Source organism: Podarcis tiliguerta (genome assembly GCF_965153285.1).
Source record: "Podarcis tiliguerta genome assembly, chromosome: 3".
NCBI lineage: Eukaryota > Metazoa > Chordata > Lepidosauria > Squamata > Lacertidae > Podarcis > Podarcis tiliguerta.
Genome location: NC_139536.1, coordinates 107,332,573 through 107,345,072, shown reverse-complemented (window position 1 = coordinate 107,345,072; position 12,500 = coordinate 107,332,573). Strand labels below are relative to the sequence as shown.

General features: G+C 44.9%; 1 protein-coding gene across 5 annotated transcripts in view; it reads left to right on the top strand.

The window, feature by feature from the left end:
- CHGB (chromogranin B) overlaps nt 1-12,500 on the top strand; it is a 78,598-nt gene that overhangs the window by 20,904 nt on the left and 45,194 nt on the right. The gene's annotated exons all lie outside the window — the stretch shown is intronic.

The following is a 12,500-nucleotide window of genomic DNA, read 5'->3' as shown; positions in this document are numbered from 1 at the left end:
TTCTGGGTCAAGTTGATTTGGCTACTTGCCTTGCTGAGTCATTCATTCCCTGCTTCGTGTCTGGCAAAGGTGACTTACTGCAATCTCTTGTGCTATCTCATTCAATTGTTCTCTTTTCCTGGGCAGAGGACTATTTTGGTGGACAGAGGACCGAGTTTAATATGAATCGATGAGATCATGTCTGCAGTTTCAAAATAAGCTTTTAGATGAAAACTTTTGGTTGGAAATAGAAGTACAAACCATGGCATAAAACTCAGGGGTTTTTTTGTTTTTGTTCTAAAAAGGAAACTCTTCCTGCTTCCTGACTGAAGCCTTTCAGTCTGTGAATAAGTAGAAGAGCACCCAATAGGGAGTTGTCCACTTCCCTCTGGAGTCAACCAACAATTGGCCTTTCTATTTGTAGTAGCAGACCCCATGTCACAAACACCTACCAAGGATACATGGTGGGAGGGTGGGGTGGGGGAACCTGCTTGGGAGCTTGGAAAGGGTTTTCTAGTAGCTCCTAATAGGGAAACATAGCATCTCAAAATAGGGTTGTCATGTGGCTGTTGTTGTAGTTACAAGAAAGCAACTAGGCTAGTCTGAAATCCTTCTGAAATTTCTCAGTGCAGGTGGAATCCAGTCACATGGTCGGAAACACAAGTATAGTGGGGACAGACTGCCCTACTTCCCTTGAAGTGAATGTTATTTTTGCCCACCAAAATACTGTCAAGCAGAAATCCTCAAACTCGGCTCTCTTGTGTTGTGGGCAGTAGATGCCCCAGCTCTGTTACTTCACATGCCGTAACTAGAAAGGTCATATTGGGATCTGGCATCCTATCCATATGGGATTATGACACCTTCCTTGTAGTCATGCCAGTATTACTCTCACAAGCCATGCCCATTTCGGGAATACTCTGTGTGTGTTTTCTTTTAAACTGGTCTAAAACGTATTCTGCTCCAGTTTGACAGACAGATACACCTGTTACAGTGCTGCATATTTGGTGTATTTGGCCTTGCAAGTAGTTTGAGTATACTGCTGTCTGCTTTCTGTTTTCTGCATTCTCTTTATTCTACAGTGCAGGGGCAGAGATAGACTTTGGCATCTCACTATGTTGCATCATGTGATGCTGTTGCATCATGTGATCACGTGATCCACCATTTGTACTTCCTCTCTTACATATTTACACAGGCGGTTAAAATGGCATAATTGCCCTCTTAGAGTCATAAGAGTGTGTGAGAGTGCGTGTGTTCTGTTTATTACCTTAGATTAGACCAGGATAAGCTATCTTTGTCTGTCAGAAGTTAAATTCCTTTTGCGCTTGCGTATCATAGACGTCATGTCAACTCCTGGTTTCTGGCTCCATCCGCATACTAATTTAGATGGGGAAACTAGTGGCAGGGAGAAGGTTGAACCCCGAATCTGCCACCACTTGCTGCTCTAATCCAATTTAGATTTCCACTCCCTGCAAGCTCCTACTGTTCAAGTAAAACTTAAAAAACAAAATATTTGACCCTTGAGAGTGGATAGGTGGTATTTGCTATAGAGTAATTTAAATATCCAGCTATTGCGATCAGCTAGAGATAATAGGATGGGTCAGATTTTTGCTCTACCCTGCCAGAATTGTAATAAAACTGCCTCATAGTTTTAGGACTACTAGCCAGTAGAAACCTACAGAGGGCAAATAAACAAAGTATTGGCTATTTCCCCCTTTCTTGAAGAGGTGATATTAAATTGTCAGATTAGTTAGCCTCTGTTGTGAGGTTTTTGTACTGTTTTCCATTTGGGTGATTCAGGAAAGAGAGGAACTTATCACAGATTTTATGTTCAGCTTAATTTCTGATGATTTCAGCTTTATTGGTGGTGTGCGTTTTCAAACAATACATAGTTTTGCTGTGTGTTCTTTGCTAAACTCTCTTCTTTGCTAAACTGACAGCCCAATTCTATGCCTGATTATGCAGAAGTAAGTCCTGCTGAAGCAAATTCCCAAGTAAGAGTACCTAGGATTGTGGCCTAATGGTTTACTTGAAAGTAACTCCTACTGTCTTCAGGGGGACAACTCCCCAGTAAGTGTGTTTAAGAGTGCAGTCTGAGTACCCTAAAAATTAGGTGCCACTTTCCCCCCTAAATAATATTCTGTAATATTTAGTTTTCTGATTTCAAATGTAAAGCAAAAACGAGCCATGCTAGCTGGTCACTGCTTCCATTTCCACTAGAGGGCTGTCAAAGTAGGGTTTTTGCAATAACCTGATTTATTTCAGACTTTGGTGTGGGAAGACCCAATTTATACACCTTATCATAAGGTACCGCTCTGCATCTCATGCTTCCTAAACTGTTGGTTTCCAGATGCAACACTACCCTTGCTTTATATTTAAAAAATACTGATGAGGGATAGGGAACTGGAATTAGCCAAATTCTTATCCTCCATCCTCTGTGGGACAACTTTGACAGGTGGGTAGGGGCTGCTAACTTCAATCACCTGGTGTTACCTGGTGACCCATTTTTGCTGATGCAGATGTTCCACAGAGAGTTGAGGTTTGGAAAGTATCATGCATGGTGCTAAGCAACTCCTGACAATCAGCTGCTATCTTTTATAGGGTGGTACTCAATGATATTCCTAATATGAGTAAACTCACTGAAGTTAATGAACATGACTTAGTTCATTAAATTCAATGGGTCTCCTCTTGAGTAGGAATAGCAAAATGTTGGTGTTGATAGAATTTCTGATGTCCATTTTTGGCTGTCAAACTCTGAAAGATATTTTAGCGGGGTTGCTTCAATCCAAATGAAGAAAAAAAATATGTCCTAGCTGCATTTTAAGCTGGTAATGTGTACATAGCCTTTGTTGAATTCTGCATTGCTTTCAACTCAAGTCACAGACATGAGTGTCCATAGGAATTTTCCAAGGGTGGGAGGTAAAGTAAAATGCTAGAGGTGGACAGTAGTCAAGTTTCCCCCACACGAAAATGAGTGCCTACACATGCTACCTCATATATCTCAGGTTCTACAAAAACAGTAAAGGTAAAGGGACCCCTGACCATTAGTTCCAGTGGTGACTGTCTCTGGGGTTGCGGCGCTTATCTTGCTTTATTGGCTGAGGGAGCCGGCGTACAGCTTCCGGGTCATGTGGCCAGCATGACTAAGCCGCTTCTGGCGAAATCAGAGCAGTACACAGAAACGCCGTTTACCTTCCCGCCGGAGCGGTACCTATTTATTTACTTGCACTTTGACGTCCTTTCGAACTGCTAGGTTGGCAGGAGCTGGGGCCGAACAATGGGAGCTCACTCCATCATGGGGATTTGAACCACCAACCTTCTGATCAGCAAGTCCTAGGCTCTGTGGTTTAACTCACGGTGCCACTCTACAAAAATACTTAGTTTTTAAAATGGAAATCTGGGTATTATAGTTCATCCAGGGCAGGGGTTAGATTCCCCCCCTTCGCTCCTAGAGACATAAGTGCTCATAATGAGCAGCCAATGTTGACATTTGAAGTGAGAAACTGTTCTCACTTGAAAATGCACATGTGAATTGGGCTTATTAAAAAAAATTAATGGAGATTAATACCATCACAGCTTTTGAGTTCTTGATGTGTCTTTGAAAAAGTGGAAGCCTTGTTCATCATAATAGTGGGGAAAGGGCAGGCAAGTCTCAAAAGCCTCCTTCAGGATCATTCAGTGTGGCTGCCTCTCTGCCATCTCCAGCAGCTCCATTGCCCTTTCCCCATGCACACAGTCTTAAAACTTCCTCTCATATGTCATGAGGTGCTTCTTCCTTTTACTCCTTTATACGCCATTATTTCTCAAAGTTTAGAGTCAACCCCACAATAGTGAGGACTAGAATCTTACCATGGCTGAGTAGAATGAGAGCCACATGGCGGGCAGCTGCAGTGCTACAGCTTCTAAAAGGAGCTAGCTGAATAGCATAAAAGGTAAAGTTAAAGGGACCCCTGACCATTAGGACCAGACATGGCCGACTCTGGGGTTGCGGTGCTCATCTTGCTTTATTTGCCGAGGGAGCCGGCAAACAGCTTCCGGGTCATGTGGCCAGCATGACTCTGCCGAACCTGAGCAGCGCACGGAAACGCCGTTTATCTTCCCGCCGGAGCAGTACCTATTTATCTACTTGCACTTTGACGTGCTTTTGAACTGCCAGGTTGGCAGGAACAGCGACCGAGCAGCGGGAGCTCACCCCGTCGTGGGGATTCGAACCACCGACCTTCTGATCAGCAAGTCCTAGGCTCTGTGGTTTAACCCACAGCACACCCGCATCCCTAGCTGAATAGCATAGGCTGGAACTAAAACCTCAATCCTTGAGACATATATTTAAAGGTCAGGGATTCAAATGTTCCTTAAATAAGGGAATGTGTGCATGATTGGTAAGGGAAAAAATTCCTCACCACCAAATGTTTGCTTTTATCCATTTGTGCAGCAAGATGTTCCCATTGTGGTTCAGCTTCATAAGTTTGATTTCATTTTTTTCTGTTTAATTTCAACCCACAGTCCCGAAAGCATATTTGCTTCTGGAAGACAAAGCCATGCATTAGCAGTTAGGTTATATTGGAAAAGGTTTTAAATGGAAAAGTCTTGGTGTTTTGGGTTGTAATCGTTTAATGTAAAATGGCCATGGACTCCTGTGGTACTTACAGAGTAGAGAGCACTTCAAGTGGCAAAACAGGACGTGCCGCTCCTGAGTGGGGCTGCCTCATTTGGTGGGTTTTGTGACCCATCACTGCTGCAAAACCTATTCATAAACCAGCCTGGCCGGAGTAGACAAGACTGAGCCAGATGGACAGAGGATTTGACTTACCTTCAAACACTTACCTTTGACTCCCTTGACTCTGTGCCCAGGACAAGAACCAGAGCAAGCAGATAAATTGCTTGCCTTTCCCATATTCACTTTCAAACTTAATTACAGTTAGGCAGCTTAGGCTTCATTTTCTCGAGAGTGCTTTTGAGACAGTTAGAAAACGTCTTTCTTAAGCCGTAGACATTCTAGGTTGCTCTCTCTACATACCCCCACCCCACTGCCACCCTTGGGATCTAATTTGAGCTGGAATTTAAAAGAAGCACCATAGTTTAGTTCACAAGATTAGAATCTGAAGATGAACACAGGATGTTCTTGCGGGGGAGGAAATCTCACCGATACCTGTGTTGGTTCCTTTCCCAAGCGCGGTATCTTATCCTTCAGGAGGACTGAACTTTATATATTGCTGTGGGCAAGAGTGGAAATACAGAGAGCAGAGAAGCAAAACAGGAAATTAAATTCTAATCTATAAAGCTAAGCCCATGTCAAATGTCATTCTGTTGCAGTAGAAGCCGTATGCTTTATTGTAACATTTCCAAAGCAAAATAAATCCAAAGCCTAGCAGGTAGTATGGGTTGCAAGGGACGTGCATGGATGTCATGCTCTTTCTATCTTTTGCCCCCTGCTAATGATATGTTGGCCTTTTTCTGAGGATTGAGAGATGATATACAATATTTGTGTTTTTCAGTCGAACTAGAGGTAAATGAATCCTCTCATTTACTGTTGGTAACTTTATAGGGTAGCTAAAACCCAGATACTTTGATTGAAATGCATCTTTTTAAAAAAGGATAGGTGCACATACATCTAATGAAGTAGGTCTAGCCCCTCCCCAAACCCCCTAATTAACAAGTGTCACAGTAAACAAAATACCATAAATGAAGTTGCACAATGAAATAGGGCACACACTCTTTTCAACTATTGCATAGACATGGGTGGAGACTCTGTGGTCCTCCAAATGTTGCTGGCTACACCTTTCATCATCCCTGACCTTTGGCCATTCTAGCAGAGGATGATGGGAGTTGGAGTCCAACGGTATCTGGGAGAGTCACAGGTTCGCCACACTTACTTCTTTCGTCAAATTTATAAACCGCCTGATTGTAAAAACAACAACCACCCAACAACCTCAAAGTGGTTCATGTAGAAGCACACACACAAGTCTCAGTAGACTTGCATTTGCAACAACACATTTCTCAAATACGTAGCGTTTGGTTGTCTCGTTAATGAACATCACTAGGAATTTGAATTCCTCTGACTCTTGACTGAAAAAGTAAGTTTTCTGGCCCTTCAAAAATAAATTTAGAAGCATGCTTGTGGCATCAATAGATATTTGTCAGTGCTGCTGGAGGTTGCTTTCCCACAATAGGTTAAGAAATGATGTTCGGCTCAGTGCTCACTCCCATCCCTGGGAGCCAGTCATGAGCCAAGAGTCAAGTGGGTGGCTTAATTCATTTGTCTGGAAGCAGAGCACGTGGCAGGGTAGAGAGAAAGTGGTCTGGAAAGGCTCTCTTCCTGGGATGTAAGTTGCTCAGACTGAAGAGCAGGCCTTGCAGGTGTGGCTTTATAGGACTGGGTTCTCTTGATTCATATGACCAGGTGCTAAGTCAGGTGGCAGCATTTATTATAACCACCCAGGTGGCATTTCTGGATAGTAGAGTTCAGTCTGCTGTTCTTTCAGCATAGATTCTACCTAGTGGCACAGGAAGTTAGCTGCTGGAGCCAGGCTGGCAGAACTCCTGGTTTAAGACCTCCTTGCACCTTCTGATGCATCTAGTGAACATAGCTCTCAATACCTTTCGTCACCCATTCTCTTGACACTATTCTGAAATTCTCCATCCTGTTCTGATATACTTATTGCCAAAACAGGAGTCAGTAGAGTCTTTCGTTTTAAACATGGGGCTTTGGGCATCCTAAGAACCTTTCTCGTTATAAGGAATCTGCGAATTCAGTAACAGGCAGCTTATGTGTGTACTACTTCTGTTAATTAAAGATTGGCCTCATTTTGATCAGATTGTTTTGATCAGATTCCCTGTGGACAGGCAGGTGGTTGCTGTGCTTGCATGTTAGAGAGAGGTCAAGATCTGAGTTAGTGCTGGGTTCATCCAGATGATTGACAGTGATGGTGTGTGGGGACTTGCTAGTTCAGGGGGGCAGGTGCAATTGACCAGTTTGCACCAGCATGCTGCTCATTGACTCTAAATTAATACATTATTTATTGTTTTATTTATTAAATTTGTATACTGCCCATCATGCGTATGAACCGATGCCGCTGAGGTGGTCAACATGGGTCTGGCTGCATTACTTGCAGGCAGGGGCACATGTAACTGAACATACATCATTCAAAAAGATGCCATTCCCCCACCTCGCAATACTAGCATGTCAGGAAGAAGGCTAGATGAGAACCTTACTTCACAAGCTATTTTTCTCTGTGGAAGGAACTTTTCATTTGGAGGGGCATTCAGTCTTGTGAGCAATCTGAAATAGTGCAGCCCAGATTTGGTTTATCACCTCTATGATAACTAGGCATATTCCAGAGGTGAGGCAGCTGCTAGTACATTCATTCTGGTGGCGTTCGAAGTGTTTTCTCCTCCCTGTTATGGGACCAAACATTTCCCTCCTTTCTAAGCCCAGGAGAGGTGAAAACACTTCTCAGGTGCTTCACAGCAGAGTTGATACTCATGAAGCTATGCTGCTTTGTTGATGCTGCTTGATTTTGGCATTGGATTCAGTTGTCAGCTCACACAAAGATGCCAGATTTATTTTCTGAATAAAGATGCTGTGCCTGTGATGCATATAGCCTGTCGCAGATTGATTGTCTTGTAGGCTTCACGAAAAATGAGCAGCTCCGCTGCATGATGATTTGCTGCTTCAGGTTTCAGCGAGTTAAAACCCCAGTAGAACAGTTGCTGTACAGTAGCTGTAAGGCTGTATTACTCTAGAGCTCGTACTGTGATTGAATTAGTACGAGGACCACGCAGAAGTGCATAAACAGCCTAGTAGGCACCCTTTAATCATTATAATGTGATAGCAATAGAGTGGGGATGTGATGGTGTGGAATTTGTGTTGTGTCCTAAGGTCCTAAGACCCTCCTGCATGTTTTATGCATGCAGTCTAGAGAGATAGTTAACAGGGGGATCCATCGGATGAAGCACTGTAACTCCTCTCAACCCCAGCAAGTATGACCAATGTTCAGGGATGATGAAAGTTGAGTAAGAGTAGTCAACACAGGGCCTTACTCTAGATCAATCAGCCTGTCTCAACTGTTGGTCCCTAATGTTGTTGAACTACAACTTCCATCATCCATAGCCAGCAGGTGCGGCAGTCAGGGATGATGGGAGTGGCAGTTCAACAACATGTGGGAACCCCAGGTCGAGAAAGGCTGCTCTAGACCAACAAATCCCATCATCCCTGGCTGTGGTTGCTGAAGGTGATAGGTGTTAGAGTCTGTCAGGGACTAGCAGCACGCTGACAAGGGAGCACAGGGTGAAGTGGGGCTGGAGTTGGACTCAGGAGAGGGGGCCAGTGATTTGTGGAGAACTCTACCAGCAAGGAGGCAAGAGCTGGAGGCAGGGAAAGCTTCCGAGCTGGAGGGTGGAACACAGCGCAGGTGTGGAAGAGGAAGAAGAAGCAGGTCGAGCAACAGAAGGAAGAAGAACCACTGTCTCGCAGAATCAAAGGGAGTTGAAGAGGAAAGAGCAGAGGAAGGTTCCACGCAGGTGTAGTCTCTGGCTGTGTGTGCACAGCTCATCGGGAGAAGGTACAGAAACTGGTGAAGGGGGGAGTGACCCCTTGTTCTTGCAACTGCTTCATAGAGTGCAGACCTGGGAATAGATACTAGACTGGTATTGGTGGATATTTGGAGCTATAGAAATGACTGTAAGTGTCCACTTTGACAATGAAGAGTTCTCTATCTGTCATGTGTGCTCCTTTGGCTGGTGAGCATCCTTGACACACTCCAACAACAACTGGAGGGCACCATGTTGGCTATCCTGGTCTACAGTTTCCTCATGTATGGGAAAGATATTTAAAATGTGAAGGGAGTGCTGTTTTCCCAAGACCAATCCAACACAGCCACAGGCCACACAAGCCTAGCTCCAACAGTGTGGTCCAAGTGTGGTATCTGGTGCGTGGCTTCCTAAGTCCTAGATGCCAGTGGAAATAGAGAAGGACTCTGGATCCCACCATAGGGTTTACACACAAAGGTAGCTGACACTCAAAATATATTCAGCAGGCACAGAGCTCCCAGGAGTCTGGCTGTCAGAGGTGTTTCACATTCATTTCCCAGCTACAAACACAGTGTGAGTGTTTTGAAGATGCAAGAAACAGACATATGTCCCTCCTGCCTTATCTTCTAGATGGAAATAATTCTCTGGCTTCTGAGTTAGTTCTTAAGATCACCCATCTGGGAGGTGAGAAACTGTTGATGCTCTTAAATAAATGAAGTGCAGATTATCTGAGGGCCGTAAAATAGTCTGCAATTCTGCATACATTTCTAACCGAACAGAACTCTGGCTTCCCCTGCTTGGAGTTGTGTACCTGGAGCTTAAAAATGCAGTGGGGTCAAGAGCAGAACAATCTGTTCCTTGCTTACTTCATTTTCCCTTTTGTTTTGCCTGACTGTTGCCTTCTCAAGTAAGGAATCATTTTCTGGGTGTATATTTTGAAATGCTCCTCTGATCTCTGTTCCTCAAGGGAACATTTCAAGCTCTTAGATTTTGTACCTGCCAAAAAACGGAGCTGCGAAAGGTCTGCTTCTCTTCCTTTCTGGGTTGGCAAGTTGAGAAGGATTTGGCAATTAAGTGTTCTTCACCCACTGGCTAACATGTACTGTCACGTCTCCTTGGATTCCTCGTGTCCATGATTTCAGTCTTTTCAAATCTGGTTCTGAAGGGCATGTTTTCCTTCTCAGTTTTCATGCTATATCATTAAATTGTGGATTTGTCTGTGCTTGGAGCTCTTAATCATTACCAGTCCTTTATGTAGAGGGAACTTTGAGCTACATGTAGTTCAGCCTTTGCCAATCTGGTGCCCATCGGATGTTTTGGATTACGATTCCCATCCGCTTCAGCCAGTACAACTGTCTGATGATGGGGCTAATGGGAGCATGGTTATGTTGGGTGAGTGGGAATCTGATGGGATTTGTAATCCAAAACACCTGGAGGGCGCCAGGGTAACAGAGGCTGGTGTTGCTAATCTTCTTCCTAGCTCTTTGCTTTTGCATTTTGAGTTTGGACATCTTATATTACAATCTTCTTTACACAGAGTCTTCATTTGTTAGACTTCAATGTATTAGGAAATACTTGGAACAGCTCCTGTTGCTTTTCTGCCCAAAGATTTTGCTCCTCTCTAGGAGGAGGGAGAGGGTGTTTGGGGGAATTTGAGTGAGCTGCAGATGCTATAGGGACAGAGCTGTCTTTCCCATTGGTTTTAGTGGTTCAGGGCGCCAGGGTGCCGGCCTCTCAGGGGCTTCCTACCGAGAGGGGGAGCTGAGCAGCTTTGCCAGCAGCCTCCCCTTTCCCTGCACACCTGCCAGCTGTGCCCTGCCAACTATATGGCTGGCGGGCGGGCAGATTCCTTCCCAAGTCTCTGCAGGAGGAGACCAATCCCCGCAGAGGCTTAGGATGGAAGCTGCGTGCCTCTGCATCTGCTAAAGATGGGGTCGTTGTCCTCTTCCTGCTTCCTGGTGAAAGCCTTCCTGGGCTGCCTTCTCGGGCACCCCAGCGCCGGAGAGCATGTCCGCCAGCACGTTTTCCTGCTTGATTGCCGCCACCACGCCAAGGATCGGGGCGGTGGGGGAGGCAGAGGACATTTTCCACCACCCCATCCCTTGTTTTGGAGTTGCCGGTGGGGGGGGGGCGGAGGGACCTTTGCACCACGGTGCCGGATATGTTTAAGATGGCCCTGTATAGGGATTCATTCAGACATTTGCAACAAGAAGTTGAAATGCACTGGACTTATTAGAGTTATTTTCCACACTAAATCAACCTTTGTATTGCCTTGTTGATCTTTTCTGCTTGTATTTCTTTCTCTTATGATGCTCCATGGTGGTTGAGTGCAACCCTCTTGCTGGATTATCCTACTAGAGACCTTGTTTGTGCAGGTGACTGTAAAGTCTGAACAGAGAGAGCTTAAACAGGTCCCACTGCAAGGCATAACATTTCTCAGCCTTTACGGTTGCAATATTGGTACATGATTGCTCAGATTCTGTATTGGCAGCGACTCCAGTGCAAAGGGTGTGTGGTGTGCCTTTGTTGCTGCTGTTCTGGTCCCCTGCCTTGTAGCTATCCTGTTCTGGTTCTGTGCCTGCAGGATGAGGCAGTTTGGTTGTCACAGCACCACAGAGAGCTCCTGTTGAGCAACTTGCTCCAACATGGGTTGAAAGTGAACTACGTTTTTCTTCAGTCCACCGCTCCTGTGCTCTACCCCAGGGGTAGCCAACATGGTGCCCTCTGGTATGTTGTCAGAGTTCAGCTCCCATTCTCCCTCACCATTGGAGTTGCTGGGAGTTGTAGTCTAGCAACTTTTGGAGGGTACTGCATCCGCCCCCTTTGTTGGAGAGCTACAGATTCTTTAAGGGCCAGTTGCCTGGCCTGAAGATTCACACTTCTGCTGTTGTCAGTGGCCTTCCACCTAGTCTGTGACATTTAGACTGGTGAGCTAGTTATGGGAGGCCTTGGGCCCACAGGAAGGATCCTGTGGGAGTCTCTGTTCTGGCTCTATGGACCATGGAATTCTAGGATCAGTCCCAGCAGCTTTCTACTTTCAGTGGGTCCTTGGTCAGCAACATCAGGCTCACAGCCAGGAACCTGATCTGGCTGCTCAGCTGGTGGCATTGCAGCCTCCATTTATTGTTCACTGCTGGGCTCCTGCGGTCATGGCAGCTCTGCAGTAGTTTTTGCACTGAAAGCAAGTACCTGATCAGACCTTGTTTCGAAGGATGCCACAGCTGACAAGACCTGAAAATATGCAAATAACCAGGCACACGGTGAAGCTGTTGTTGCATGGGAAAACCTGTTGGGTGACCTTTGGCTGGTTGCAGTCTCTCACAACCTGATCTACCACAGCATTGTTGTGAGGATTAAACAGGGAGGGAGAGAACCATGTGGCCACCTTGAGCTCCTTGGAGGAAAGATGGGGTATAAATGTAATAAATAAGTAAATAAAAAATGGGGTCATGTGAACCCACCCTCCAAACATACTAGAAACTTGTGAATATTTTATGCAGCTTCTCACCATGCAAATGCCTACTTAATTTGATCCCTTTCACTTTGGGAAACAGGAATCTGTTCATCTGTTTCCTTTAATATTTTATGCCCAAACCGTGTGAGAAAGAGGAAATGAAAATGTTTCCAGATAGAGAACTTTTATTAAAGAAAAGGGAGAAAAAGGAACAACTAGCGATGTGTAACTGTGTGGGATACGTAGCAACAGCGAGCCACCCTGCCTTACAAAAATAAATCTCAACTGATACGGAAAGTTTAATTAAATTTAGCATTCTGCCTGAGCAGGGCTTGTCTGGGGATCTGTAATTTTTGATGCATCTACCATTGTGCAGATGGTCTTTATTAAAACAAGGGCATATTAAAAAAAAATTGGGGGGGGGGAGGAGACAGTGTCACGATGTTGCTTACACAGGTACATGTGCTGGAAACTAATTACCTCTCTTAAAGATAAGCCTGATAAGATGGGTTTTCTTGGCATCTGTGGCAAAAGCAATTAA